This window comes from Propithecus coquereli, unplaced genomic scaffold, assembly GCF_000956105.1.
Source record: "Propithecus coquereli isolate 6110/MARCELLA unplaced genomic scaffold, Pcoq_1.0 Scaffold218, whole genome shotgun sequence".
Taxonomy (NCBI): domain Eukaryota; kingdom Metazoa; phylum Chordata; class Mammalia; order Primates; family Indriidae; genus Propithecus; species Propithecus coquereli.
Window position 1 is genome coordinate 4,559,534 of NW_012146967.1, and position 15,130 is coordinate 4,574,663.

Below are 15,130 nucleotides of genomic sequence, written 5' to 3' on the forward strand. Positions count from 1 at the left end.
GAAATAAAAAAAAAAAAAGAAAAAAAAAATAAAAACGATGGGATTGGCAAAATTATTTTTAAAAAACATTCAATACTGACAAAGGTATAGAGAAAACATCACACATCTATTACGGGGGTAATATAAATTTGTGTAATACTTTTACGAAACATTTGAACAATTTGTACGAAGACATTTGAAAATATTTCAGGTAATTTGGGGCTGCATTTCCAACTTTCAGAGTATAAACAAAAAACATTTTTAAATGTTAGTGTGGGAGGAGAAACAGAAGGGGAGGAAGGAGCCATTAGTAAAAGGTTCACTGTAGCATTGTTTGAAATAATAAATAATTATAAATAACACTAGTCAGAATAAAGAAATTGAGTCAATTATGATACAATAACCCATCCTTTATATTGTATTAGTAAGTATATCATTCAGGGTTTCAGAAGGAAACAGGTGATGAACTCGAATTACAGTAATGTGATACAGGGCAGGAAAGAAGCTATTTACAAAGAGTGGACACAGTATAGGAAAACTTCTGAAATAATGTTGCGCCCCAGAGCTAGTAACAGAAGAGCTGTCACTGACTGTAAGCCTAATGAGGTGAGGGAAAGAAGCAGTTGCCAGAACTTGGAAAGAGAGTTGTATGGAGAGATGCACCTTGATAGGAGTCGTCCCTTTAAGTCAAGGGGCACAGCTATCCCAAAGTCGCCCCATATGAAGGGACCTGGCAGAATAAATATTCTAACACCATTCCTCTCCTCTCTTCAATAACTTGTCAGGATCCCCCGTGGCAAAGCTGGAGAACAAGTGAGCCCTTTCGGATCATCCAAACACATCAGCCTCTCAAGGTAGAGAACAGAGGAGAAACGGCATGAGTAGATCGGAGAGATGGAACAAAGATATACAGAACAGTGGAGAAAAACAGCGTGTAAGTCAGCTCCTATAGTATGACCTAAACCCTTAAACTTGTTTAAGAGAAAGAAGAAAGCAAAGAAATACACTAAAATGCTACATTTTACCTTAGAGTCATGGAATTACTAGTAAATTTTCCTTTTCTTCTTTTCTAAATTTTGGGGTTGTTGGAAAGGCAGGACCTATTTTCTTTAACCTTTGCATCTCCAGCACAGAGATGTTGGGCACATCACAGGCATTTAATAAAATTTAAAATATCAATCCTCTGTCTGAACTTCCAGTAGCCACTCTTTTCTTTCGTACTGTTGGAAAGCTGTCATTGCCAATCCAGGAGACAGACAAACCCCGTCCTCTACCATATGACTGCACAGTGGTGTTAACTCACCTTTGATTCATCTTTAAATGTTAGCCATGAGCAGCATCTTTCACACTAATGGATCTGGAGTCAAAGGAGAGGTAAAAAGAGAAACAAACCACTGACTTAAAACATATCTTACTCCCCTCTCCTCTGCCTTGGACACAAGGTCTAAGCTGGTGATCACAGCTACCTTCTTCCACCACTTTTCCCGTTTCTCTTATATTTTGCCAGTACCTCAGTAAGATGGGGATATTGACCAAACTTTTAGTTAGTGGGATCTGAGCATCGAGGGAGCTTGTTGTATTAGGCTGTCATGGTTTTCAATTAACCAAGATTATTGGTCAAGGGAGTACTAGAAGGCACCTCAGCAAACACCCTGGATTCAACACTTGACCATATCAAGTAGGAGAAATCCAACTTCCTATGGTAAATAGACCTACATCTCAGACCCTCTTTCCTTCGCCATGAATTTAGCCGCCAAATGTGGGGCCTGAGGGGTTCTGCCCACTGAAATATTTTCCTCCATTGCTGTCTTTTAAAGACATCCTAGAGTGGGGCTGAAGTGCAGCAGCATTTACCTGCAGTTCATGCTGTCATACTCTGCAGATCCATCAATAAGCCAGGCCCACACGCCTGTTCTTTCTCCATTAGCTGACCACAGGGAGCTCTCCATGAAGCCTAAGGTGCGAGCTGAGGGAGAGGCAGCAAAGCAGTAGACGAAATTCTAGCAGAGTCTGCACCATCCATAAGTGCAATTCACTTGCATCTTCCAGGATAACTCAGGCCTAGTCTCATGTATTCCTTTTACACTTTATGATAAAATGCTGTTCTGTATGCCAATTTCATGCTTCAGTGTGTCAAATAACATCAAGGTCATGATGAACAGTCACTTGGTATCTCACGGCTTAGATATTCAGACTCTACCGGGCTCCAGTGGATGCTTTACAAATAGGAAATAGTTGTCACAGAAGAAGACCTCATTACAAACCCTAGGTGTCGAGTAGCTTTTGGGACTTGCCAGAGCCTTCTTACAGTATCACTCTTTGCTATATATGTTTCCAATACCAATGGGTCCACAGCATCTAAAAGCTTTATGATGTTTTGCACCACAGACTAGACTTGTTACAGAGCCTTAATCTGCCCTGAGTCTCATTAAAAACGGGCAGATGGGGGCAGAAGGGATGGGTATATACATACATAAGGAGTGCAATGAGCACCGTCTGGGGAATGCACATGCTGGAAGCTCTGACTCGTTGGGGGAAGAGGGGGCAAGGGCAATATATGTAACCTAAACATTTGTACCCCCATAATATGCTGACATTTAAAAAAAAACTGTCATCATTATGAGTTACTCAAGAACTGGGTCAGAGGAGCATGCCCACATCTGATGTATGTTGCCTGCAAAACACCAAGGGCTCGCTGAGTGCTGTGCATCTTTCTTCGTGGTGGATGATGTAAGGCACAGCCACCTGTTCCTGACTTCGATGGCATGATGCTTATTAGCATAGTGTCACTGGACCCTAGAAACTTCATCAATAGAGCAGGCATCTGAAATTTAACAGAATTTTTCTTCTGCCTGCTGAGATGGATGTGTCCGATTAAGGTATTTGGGGTGTTTGCTATTTCCTGCTAACTACAACAGCCAGCATAATGTCATCAATGTAACAGACCAGGATGATATTGGATAGGTTATGAGAACAATGACAGTCCCTCCAGACTACAGTGGGAAAGACCCAGAGAGCTGACCTAGCCCTAAGTCTGAAGGGGAGAGGGAAGGAAGGAATTATTGGAACCTGAGAGGAGAAAGTCATGTGAAGAAGGCTTCCTTGATGCAAGCCTTGACCTTCAGCTGAGGAACAAAATTAGCCTGCAGTGAATCTACAGGAAGAGAGCAGGGAGAAAAAAATAACCCAACAACATTCTACTTCCTCTTTCTGATACTCTGCTGGAACTCCCCATTAGCCAAATGCCATCTGGAAGCCAGAGGGAAGAGAAACTGTTGATGTGTCCAAAGCAGACTCCCAGGACATATAGCCAGGTCAAAGAGAGAGGATGCAGAAAGAGAGAATGAAGACAGCCAACAGAACATGGAAAAGCAGTGTAGGTTTTCCCTAACGAGATGATTCAGATTAGTAATAGATATTGTGGAGGGGGAAACTGGAATAAATCAAATGAAAGATCAGTGTTTTTGGTAGATTACACATGGTTTTATTACCTTTATAAACATATTTCCCAAATTGTAAACTACATTGTGAGTTCTTTAGGGACAGGCACCATGGTTTTTAAATAAAACTCTTTATCCCAGAATCCAGTATTGTCATTTGAAAATGTAATGAGAAATAATAAAAAATATAAAGCATGTATTTTACAAATGTAAGTTATACATTTTTTTCAAGAGCATACAGAAAAAAAAATATTTACCAAAATTGACAATATGCTGAACTTTAAAGCAAGTCTCAACAAATTTTGATGTACCAAATCCATACAGAGTATGTTCTCTGGCCATAGTGGAAATGAGCTTGATATTAATAATAATAATGTAACTGGAAAATCCCAACATGGTTGGAAATGAAGCAGTCTGCTTCTATGTAACCCTTGAGTCAAAGAAGAAATCACAATGGAAATTAGAAACTATTTGGAATGAATGATAATGAAAATGATTTCCATACTTAGAGGGAAATATACAGCCTTAAGTGAATCTGTTAGGGGAGAAAAAACCCTGAAACCAATGATCTACATATCCTTCTGAAAAGACTAACCATAGAACATATTTAAACCTAAAAAATCATAGAGAAAAAAATAATAATGACAGAAATTTATGAAATAACAAGTAAGCATACAATAGAGATTATTTTTTTAAAAAGCCAAAGGTAGATCTATTGAAAAGCCTAATAAAGTTGAAAAAAATTCCCTGAAGATGTTGATCAAGAAAAATAGAAAGCCCAAGTGACCAATATCAGAAAGGGAAAAAGAGACTTAAGAGACTTAGGTGGAAAGCCAACAAGGGTACATCTTAAAATATAATATATATGATCAAAAGAGAGCAAGAATAAATGAGTAGGAAACTGAGGATGGTCACTCCAATAAAAAAAAAAATCACAATCCCTGGCTAAGTTCCCATTTTCAGATGTATAATAGAATCCATCAATTAATGAGGTTGGCCAGTTCCCCAGGGGAATGACCGTATGACACCACAGCAAGTACAGACTGTAAAGCTTCCTCAAGTCCTACTTCAAAGGGACCTAGAGCATTTACTCTAGTGACAGTACACTGGAGGAAGGGAAGTACCCAGACGTCAAGGACTATTTATTGGACACACACTCTGAATTGACACTGACACCTGGAGAGCTGAACGGCCCTCATGGCCCCCCCGTGGAGGTATCTGGGTGTCAGGTAATAAATAGAGTCCTGGCCAAAATCCAGTTTTGTGGTTGAAACCGCCCTCACCAGCTAAGAACATAAATGAAAGCCAGTGTCGTATCCCAGGGACAATGGCAGAGATTAGCAATGCTCTTAAAGATCCGGAGGATGCAGAGGTGATGACCCCTTTCATAACTCTGTTTAATTTGCTAATTTGCCAGTCTGGCAGAAACCAGATGGATCCTGGGAAATGGCTTATATTTGATAATCCAAGTGTTATCAAGCCTGGATTACAGCTGCAAGATCCAGAGCAGGTTAATGCAGCCTCAGACACATGCCACGTGGTCATCGACTCCGCAAATGTGTTCTTCCATAATGCAGTCGGGAAACAGGATCAGCAACAGTTCACATTCACATGGAACAGCAATAATATTTACTTACAGTTTTGCTTTAGGGCTATATTAACTTTCCCACCCTGTGTTATAATAGAATCTAAAGAGAGCTGGGCCATCTAGAAATCCCACAGAATATTACATTAAACCATTACATCAAAGACATTATGCTGCTCAGACAGGACAAGAGAGAGGTAGCCAGTGTGCTGGAGACCTCGTACTCTGGAGGGTGGAAGAAAGAGCCTGCAAAGGCATAGGAACCTGCCACTTCAGTACATTTATTAGGGGTCCAGTGGTCAGGGGCATGCTGTGACATCCCCTCCAAAATAAAGGACAAATTTCTGCATCTTTGCTCCCCTATTACAAAGAAGTAAACACAACTTATGCTGGGCTTCTCCAGGTTCTGGAGGTAACACATTTTACCTCTTTTAGAATATTTTACCTCCTGCTCCTGCCCAGATACTAGCGGACACGGAAGGATGTACACTTTGAGTGGAACCCAGAAGACCCAGAAGATCTCATGACAGTGGGTACAGAGAGGTAGAGTGTGGAGTTCACGGGAAGCAAGCTCCAGCAGGACAATTACAGGCCCCTGGGGCTCTGGAGCAAGGTGATGCCATCTTCAGCAGATCATTAGTAGATCACTACTGAAAAACAGCTCGTATTGTATTACTTAGCCCTCATAGGGATGTAACACTTGACCACTGGACACCAAGTGATCATTCATCCACAACCAATATTGTCATAGTAAGTCATAAAATTATGTGGGCCCATTAGTAATCCACTGTGAGATAAAAATGGTACATCTTGGACCAATTTGAGCAGGGCCAGAAAGCACAAGCAAACTTCACAAACAAGTATCCCAGACCCCCATGTGTCATCCACTCTGGCTGAACCTGGACCCCTCCTCCCTCAGCTCACACCTGTGGCCATATGAAGGACTCCAGTGTGACCAGCTGAAGGGGTAAGAAAAAGTCTGAACTTTGTTTCCAAATGGGCCAACTTGGTGTGTACAAGCCAAAAAGGACAGAAGCATTATTGAATCATTACCCAGGAAATGGACTTAAATGGCAATGGCAAAGGAAAATCTTTGGAATGGGTGGAGATTTCGACGGTGTACCTGGTCATTCTCTTGTGTGAAAGGAGAAGGGGGCGAGGTTAATGGCCTGGCTGGCTGGTGAGGGGCCTGGAAGGAAAACAATTGAAAGCAGAAATGAGAGGGTCTAAGTTAGAGGAATATAGTTGGACATGTGAGAGTAGGCACACATTAGTGCCCACCAGAAAGCATCCACCAAGAAAGCGAACTAAACAACCAAGCAGAGAAAAGGACTCAGCCAGTTGATGTCAGCTAATCCTTGTCAGTGCCTATCCCCCAGAGCTGGCACAAAGAACATTTGAACCAGTGAACACAGTGGCAAAACTGGAGGCAATATATGGGTCCAACCCTACGGGCTGTCACTTACCAAGGCTGATTTAGTGATTGATGCCTCCGACTGTCAAATCTGCCAGCAAGAGATCAACGCTGAGCTCCTGGTGTGTCACTATTCCTTTAGAAGAACAGCAGACCATTTGGTGGCAAGTTGACTAAGTAGGACCCCATTCATCCTGGAGGTGCCAGTGGTTTATTCTCACAAGAATAAACCCCTCTCCCTTCAAGGCTCAGAGGTTAGCAGCTTTACAGATAAGGGCAGTCCTGATCATAAACCCTATTGCATTTGCACAAAACAGTAGAGTTAGCCTATCTTTTTCTGCCTTAAATCCTGGTGTTCCCTTCTCTTCCATACTAATAAATGTCCTTTGTGGCAATTTTTTTCAGAATAGGACACTTTTGTCTACATTAAAAACCTGTTCAGTTTTCTCCTCAATATCCTTTCTCCTCAATGATTTTCTTAATGGCATCCGGGAACTCATCTGCTGCCTCTCAGTGAGCAGAAACTGCCTCTCCTGCTGTTATCTTGACATTTTTTAAGCCAACTTCCTTTCTTTTTCTTACTTCTTTCTTTATTTTTCTTTCTTTCTCTCTCTCTCTTTTCTTTCTTTCTCTTTTCTTTCTTTCCTTCTTTCTTTTTCATTCTCTCTCTCCCCCCTCTCCCCTCCCTTCCTTCCTTCCTTCCTTCCTCCTTCCTTCCTTCTTTGTTTCCTTCCTTCCTTCCTCCTTTTTTTCTCTCTTATTTAGAGACATAGTCTTACTCTGTTACCCAGGTAGAGTGCAGTAGTGTCATCATAGCTCACTGCAACCTCAAACTCCTGGGCTCAAGAGATCCACCTTCCTCAGCCTCTGGGATTACAGGTATGCACCACCACTCCTGGCTAATTTTTTCTGGTTTTTGTAGAGACAGGGTCTCGCTATGTTGCTCAGGCTGCTCTCAAACTCCTGGCCTCAAGCAATCCTCCCACCTCAGCCTCCCAAAGTGCTAGGATCACAGGTATGAGCCACCGCGTCTGGCCCCAAACCTTTTTCTAAAATTATTAAACCATCCTTTGCTGGCATTGAATTCTCCATCTTTAAATCTTTCCCCTTCCTTCTTCTTTAAGTTGTCATATAATGACTTTGCTTTTTTTCAAATCCTAGTAGAGTCTATAGGTATGCCTTTCTTATAGCAATCCTGAACCCACATAAAAGCTGCATTTTAAATATAAGATAAAAAGGTATTTCACAGGGTTTTTGCACCTTGCTGGCATAGCTTCAGTGACAGCTTGAAGAATTCTCTTTTCTTCTTTTTTTCCCAATGGTTCTTATGCTGGATTCATTTATCTTGAAATGGTAGGCAACCACAGCTGCAGACCTCCATCTATGGTACATATCAAGCAATTCAGCTTTTTCGTTTAATGTCATAACTTTTCTCTGTTTCTTGGGAGCACTTCCAGGATCACTAGTAACACTTCATATGAGTCCCATGGTGTTATTCAAGGTTTACAGTATTGCACTTAACATGATGAAAAATACAAGAGAACTGAAAGAGATGACATTTTATTGTGATACACAATTTACTGGAGGCAAAAACTGCTTGTATGATGATAATTAGCATCACTTGAGCTCACTGCAATAGCAACAGGAGGTGGTTGAAAAATTATTACACTAGTACAGTATGTACTACAGTTAATTTTAGGCAGTTATGATTTAATATTACGTCTTTACATTTGTTTACATTTCTCTGTACACAAATGGCACCATATATAGCCTGTGTTTGTGTGTGTATGTTTCGATAAATTTTAACTTTTCATAATAGATTTGTGTATTTTGTGGTAGTAAATGATAAAATAGATAAGTATCTACATATATTTTATGTATCCACTACATACCTTTTTCATAATATTTTCAACATTTCTAGGCTATGCAGTTTATCTATGAGTTTTTTCAAATTATCACAAATCTCCAAAAAATTTTCAACGTATTTCTTGAAAAAAAAATTCACATATAAGTGGACCTATGCAGGTCAAACCTGTGGTATTCAAGGGTCAGTTGTACAACGTAAATGCTATGTAAACAGTTATAAGATGTTTTCATTTGTTTTATTTTTTATTGTATGGTTATTTTTAATTTTTTTAAAAAAATATATTTGATCCATGGTTCATTGAATTCATGGGTGTAGAACCCATGGATGAGGAGGGCCAATTGTATTCTGCTGTTGGTAGGTGGAGTATTCTATAGATATCCATTAGGTCTAGTTGGTTTACAGTGATGTTCAAGCCTTCTATTTCCTTGTTGATTTTCTGGCTAATTATACTATCCATTATTAAAAATGGAATGCTGAAGTATACAACTACTATTGTTGTATTGTCTATTTCTCCCTTCAATCTTATCAGTTTTTTGTTTCTTATATTTGGGGCTCTATTATTAGGTATATATATTTATACTTATATAAATATATATTTATAATTGATATGACTTCCTGATGGATTAACTCTTTTATCATTTTAAAATATCATTATTTGTCTCTAGTAACAATTTTTGTCTTAAAATCTAATTTGTCTGCTATTATTATAGTATAGCCTTTTCAGATCTCGTTTTTGTACTGTTAGCATTGTATACTTTTGTCCATCCTATTATTTTCAACCAATTTGTGTCTTTGAATATAAAGTATGCCTCTTGAAGACACCATAGAGCTGGATCATACTTTTTACCAATTTTTCCAATCTCTGCCTTTTGATCATATTTTATTAGTCTATTTACACTGAATGTAATTACTGGTAAGTTAGGATTTATATCTGCCATTTGTTCTTTGTTTTCTATATGTTTTATGTCTTTTTTCCCTCTATTCCTCCATCTTAAATTGAAATAATCTAGTTCAGATTAATTAATACCAACATAATTTCAACAGAATAGAAAAACTTTGTTCCAACACAGCTCCACTGTGTCTCCTCTCCTCTGTGTTATTATTGTCATACAAATCATATCTTTACATATACTCCATATACTTTATGTTATTGCCTTTTAAATCAGATAAGAGAAGAAGAAATTCACAAATACACTTATAATGTCCTTTGTATACCTTTATCAGTTTATTTCTTTCAGAAGATTCAGTTTATCATCTAGTGTCTTTTCATCTCAGCTTAAAGGATTCCCTTTAGTTTTCTTACAGGGCAGGTTTTCGAGCAAGGAATTCTCTCAGCTTTTCTTTATTTGGGAATATCTTAGTTCTTTCTTCACTTTTAAAGGATAGTTTTTCTGGACAAAGTATTTTTAGTTGATAATCTTTTTTCTTTCTAGACTTTGAATACATTACCTCACTCTCTTCTTCCCTCCATTGTTTCTATGAGAAGTCAGATGTTAATCTTATTGAGGAGCCTTTGTATGTAATGAATTGTTTTTCTCTTGCTGGTATCAAAATGGCCATGCTTTCCAAAGTAACCTACAGACTCAAAACAATTCCTATCAAAATATCAACATCATTTTTCACAGAATTAGAAAAATCATCCTAAATTTCATATGAAATCAAAAAAGAGCCCAGATAGCCAAAACAATTCTAAGTTAAAATAACACATCTGGAGGCATCACATGGCCTGACTTAGAATTATACTAGGCTATAGTAACCAAAACAGGATGGTACTGGTGTAAAAGTACACACATATGCCAATGGAACAGAATAGAAAACCCAGAAATAAAACCATCTACCTACAACCAACTGGTCTTCCACAAAGCAGACAAAAATATACATTGGGGAAATCACGTCTATTCAATAAATGGTGCTGAGAAAATTGGATAGCAACACGCAGAAGAATTAAATTGGATCCCTATCTCTCACCACATACGAAAATTAACTCAAGATGGAGTAAGACTTAAATGTAAGACCTGAAACCGTGAAAATTCTAAAAGAAAATCTAGGAAACAGTATTCTCAACATTGGCCTAGGCAAAGAATTTATGACTAAGATTCCAAAAGCAAACATAACAAAAATAATAAATGGGACTTAATTAAACCAAAAAGCTTTTGCACTGCAAAAGAAATAGCCAACAGAGTAACTAAACAACCTATACGATGGGAGAAAATATTCACAAACTATACATCTGACAAAGGACTAATATCGAGAATCTACGAGGAACCCAAATCAGCAAGAAAAAAAACAAAATAACTCCATTAAAAAGTTGGCAAAAGACATAAACAGACATTTTTCACAAGAAGATATACAAATGACCAACAAATGTATAAAAAAATGCTCAACATCACTAATCATCAGGGAAATGTAAATTAAAACCACAATGAGATATACCACCTTATCCCTGTCAGAATGGCCATTACTAAAAAGTCAAAAAACAATAGATGTTAGTGCAGATGCAGTGAAAGGGAATGCTTATACACTGTCGGTGGGAATTCCACTCATAATTAGTACAACCTCTATGGAAAACGGTACGGAGATTCCTGAAAGAACTAAAAGTAGACCTACCATTAGATCCAGCAATCCCACTATTGGTATCTACTGAAAGGAAAAGAAGTCATTATATCAAAAAGATACCTGCACTCATATGTTTATCACAGAATAATTCACAATTGCAAAGATATGGAATTGACCTAAATGGCCATCGACTGATGAACAGATAAAGAAAATGTGATACACACACACACACACACACACACACACACACACACACTTTGGACTTAATACTCAGCCATAAACAGAATGAAATAACGTTTTTTGCAGCAACTTGGGTAGAACTGGAGACCATTATCTTACGTGAAGTAACTCAGGACCAGAAAAACAAATAGCACATGTTCCCACTTACCAGTGGGAGCTAAGCTATGGGTATCCACGGTCAGACAGATGTTATAATGGACCCTGAAGATCCAAGAGGGGGAGTACTGTGGGATGAAAACTTACCTATTGGGTACAATGCATACTATTTGGGTGATGGGTACACTAAAATCCCAGACTTTACTAAGGTAAAACTGATCCATGTAACAGAAGAGCATTTTTACCCTCTAAATATATTGAAATAAATAAGAAATTTAAAAAAGAAGTATAGCCAGTATAAAGGGAAACAGGCATTTTCATGTGCTGCTGATGGTTGTATATATTAAAAACCAATTTGGCTACTTCAGTTATGATTTTTTAAAATTTTTTTCAAGCCTCAGTTTCTTCATCTGTAAAATGATGACAATAATGCCTGCCTCAGGCGGTTGTTATGAAGACAAATTAGATAATGCATAGAAAGCACGTTTCACAATGCCTGGCACATAATGCATCTTTAATAAGTGCTGGCTTTTGTTATTATAAACTGTAGTTGGAGAGCATCTTCTTCATGAACAGATATGTTTTGTTACTATGCAGGATATAACCACCTTCTATTCACTGGATCAAGATCCTTTTATTAAGGTCTGCATAATACAGTTGTAATGGTGAGAATGTAAGACCAGAGGGCAGATGCCTTGTCTGTCTGATTCACTGCTATCTCCCAAGCATCCGGAACAGCATCCAACACATGGTAAGCACTAAGCAAATACCTCTGGAGTAAATAGACAGCGAACTTCTGAACTAGATACAACTCTACTCGCATCCTGGCTCCACCATTTCCTAGCTGTGTCACTTTGGACAAGAAATGTAGCTTTTCTATGTCTTAGTTTCCTCAGCTACAAAATGAGAAATTATATACTTTCTAACTTGCAGAATTAATCATATATAATAACATATGTTAAAAATCTCTGTAAACTCTACATCAAGATTCAAATGTCAGTGTGACTGTTTTAGCCACATTGAAAACTCAAAAGTCCTTCCAAAAAAGTGATTCTTCTCTGTGGTTTTGGCCCAATGTTCTCTCCTCATGAGCCTCCTGGACCAAAAACACTGTTTTGGAAACACTCAGAGTTCCATTCCGACCTCCTCTGCCCTCTCGTCTCATCAAGCCAAGCTCTTATCTCTGGCTTTGTGATCCTGCCTTGTCCTTGCCTCTGGAAACCTGGGCTGGGGGGTCTGACTTGGTGTGCCTGGTGTTTAAATCTTATAGGACTCTGATTTTATATGGCTCTCTGGTTCTCAGGACCCTTGGCTGAGTCAGTTAGGAATTCCTCACTCTGATTCCCGTACCGTGGCGTCCAGCACCTAATCCTGACCGGCTGAGTTCCTACACCCCTCACTCCTCCCACATAGGCATGAGTAAGGTAGACCAAAAGAGTGAGCCCATTAGGCTGTGTTCCTAAAATCCAGACTTATGTGAAGCTGGAAATTTCCCATTCAAGTCAAAAGGATTGGGGGCAAAGGAAAATTATGCCCCTATGATTTTTTTTAATTGGGTAATTACCCAATGCAGCAGAAAACAAAGTTGGACATCGGCCAGTGATTGGTAGAGTGTACTAGAAGGAAAATGGTAACTCTTTGTGCACGTTGTAAAGGGCTGAATTAGCCCTGATTCTGGGGAGTTCAGAGTCATCTCAGAAAATTCAGCAAAGACATCTGCTCAGATAAAGACATCTGCTCAATAGAGTCACCGCAGTGGGAGTGCAAAAGAAAAGAGAATGTTGGAATGAATTAAAATAAAAAGCAGCTGAGAAAAATTAGTACAGTATCAAATGTCTTACTAAATGCTGCTAGAGCCTCTAATTCTATAGGCTTCGTGTAGACATCGCATATGTTTTACTTGGCTCAGGGGCACAGCTTAAAAGCAAAGGTCCAATAGAGATCAATCTATCCATAAATATCGTCATGTCCTTAGTGTGAGATCAGCTCTGGGCTAGGTCTTTTAACAAGCTCATGGTAGTAATTTCTGTCAAAGAATTGAAATGACTTGGAAAGTACTAGAAATAAAATACAGAGGTGATAGCAAAGGACTAGATCCATAGCCAGCATTTGATTAACATTGCCAGAGTAATTAGTGAAATCAATAAGTAACAACTATTTCTTGAGCACCTAAGGTGTGCCAGGCACTGTTCTAGACACTGGAGACACAGATATGAATGAGACATCCCTGTGCTTGCTCTTATGAAGCATATATTCAAAGATGCTGAGATACAGAACACACAGATAGTGAATGTGGGATGAAGGGATAGAGTAGGGGGTGTAGCTAAAGACGGCCAGGGAAGACCCCCTGCAGAGGACTCATTGAGCAGGAACTTGAATCAAGCGACAGAGCCATGTAACAGCCTGAAGGAGGAGTGTTCCAGGTAGAGGGGACAGAGAGCAGGCAGCAGGACTGTGGCATGCACGGCCCACAGCGTGGAGAAGAACACCAACATTTTGAGAAAACTGTTGGCCTCATGCAGAGTGTGGCTGTATTTTTTCTACCCTCATCATGAGCAGAGATTCCTTCAACTCAAAGGAAAGCAAGAAGATTTTTAAGACAACTCCACTGATTTGATGGGTGTGTCTCCAGGAAGGGAACTATCATCATGCTCTCTAGGTGGGACACTTAGCTGAGCTGTAGGCATTTGAGCCCTCACCCCAATTCTCCATGAGAGTGGACATGGCAGGAGGACTCTAGGGACTCCTGGAATGTACATAGATAGATAGTAACCTATTCTCACCTGAAGATTCCTGAAAGTGAAGTGGTAACTTGATCCACAGCGGGAAGATGGATGGGAGGAACCCGTGTGTAAGGGGACTCAAAAGATGAGCCAATGCTTCTTTTTACTTCAAAATATTAAGGGAAAGAAAAGATGAGCCATCTATAGACGTGGGCACTCGCACTAACCCATCTGCTGCCGGCCAATTGTCACAAACACTCGTAAATTGCCCCCATCTAGTGACTAGGGGGACAGTCAGAAAAATTAGACACCATATATAAGAGTTGAGGTGTGAGAGAAAATATTGCTCCCTGGCTAGGGTGGACGTAAACAGAACTTTTTGAAATTTTCCTATGGAATGGGTAACTAGAGTCACCTACCACTCTTGCGTTTGTGAGGTTTATCAAAATTTTTTATGAGTCAACCTTCAGGATGATAGGTGTGCACTAGAGCTGTCAAAAACCCTAGGACAAAGAATAACAAAATCAGATGACTGACACTATCTGACTTTAAGACTTACTAAACCTACAGTAGTCAAAACAGTGTGGTATTGGTGAAAGAATGGACAAATAGATCACTGGTACAAAATAGAAAGCCCAGAAACAGACCCACACAAATACACACGACTGATCTTTGGCAAAGGAGCGAAGGCAATTCAGTGGAGAAAGGACAGTCTTTTCAACACATGGTGGTGGGACAACTAGACATCCACATGCAAAGAAATGAACCTAGACAAAGACCTTCCTCCGTTTACAAAAATGGATCAAAATGCATCACAGACCTAAATGTATTACAAAATGCAAAATCATAAAAATTCTAGCAGACAACATAGAAAATCCAGATGGCCTTGGATTTGACAGTGACTTTCTATATACAACACTAAAATCAAGATTCATAACAGAAAAAAATGACAAGTTGCACTTCATAAAAATTAAAAACTTCTGCTTGTGAAAGACACTGTTAAGAGATTGCAAAGGCAGTCCATAGATGAGGAGAAAATATTTACAAAATACACATCTGATAAAGGACTTGTATCCAAGATATACAAAGAACTCTTAAAACTCATCAATAAGAAAATAACCAGATATTTTAAATGAGCAAAAGATCTGAACGGCTTCCTTATCTAAGAGATATACAGATGGCAGCTGAGCACATGAAAAGATGTTCCACATCCTATGTCATTAGGGAATT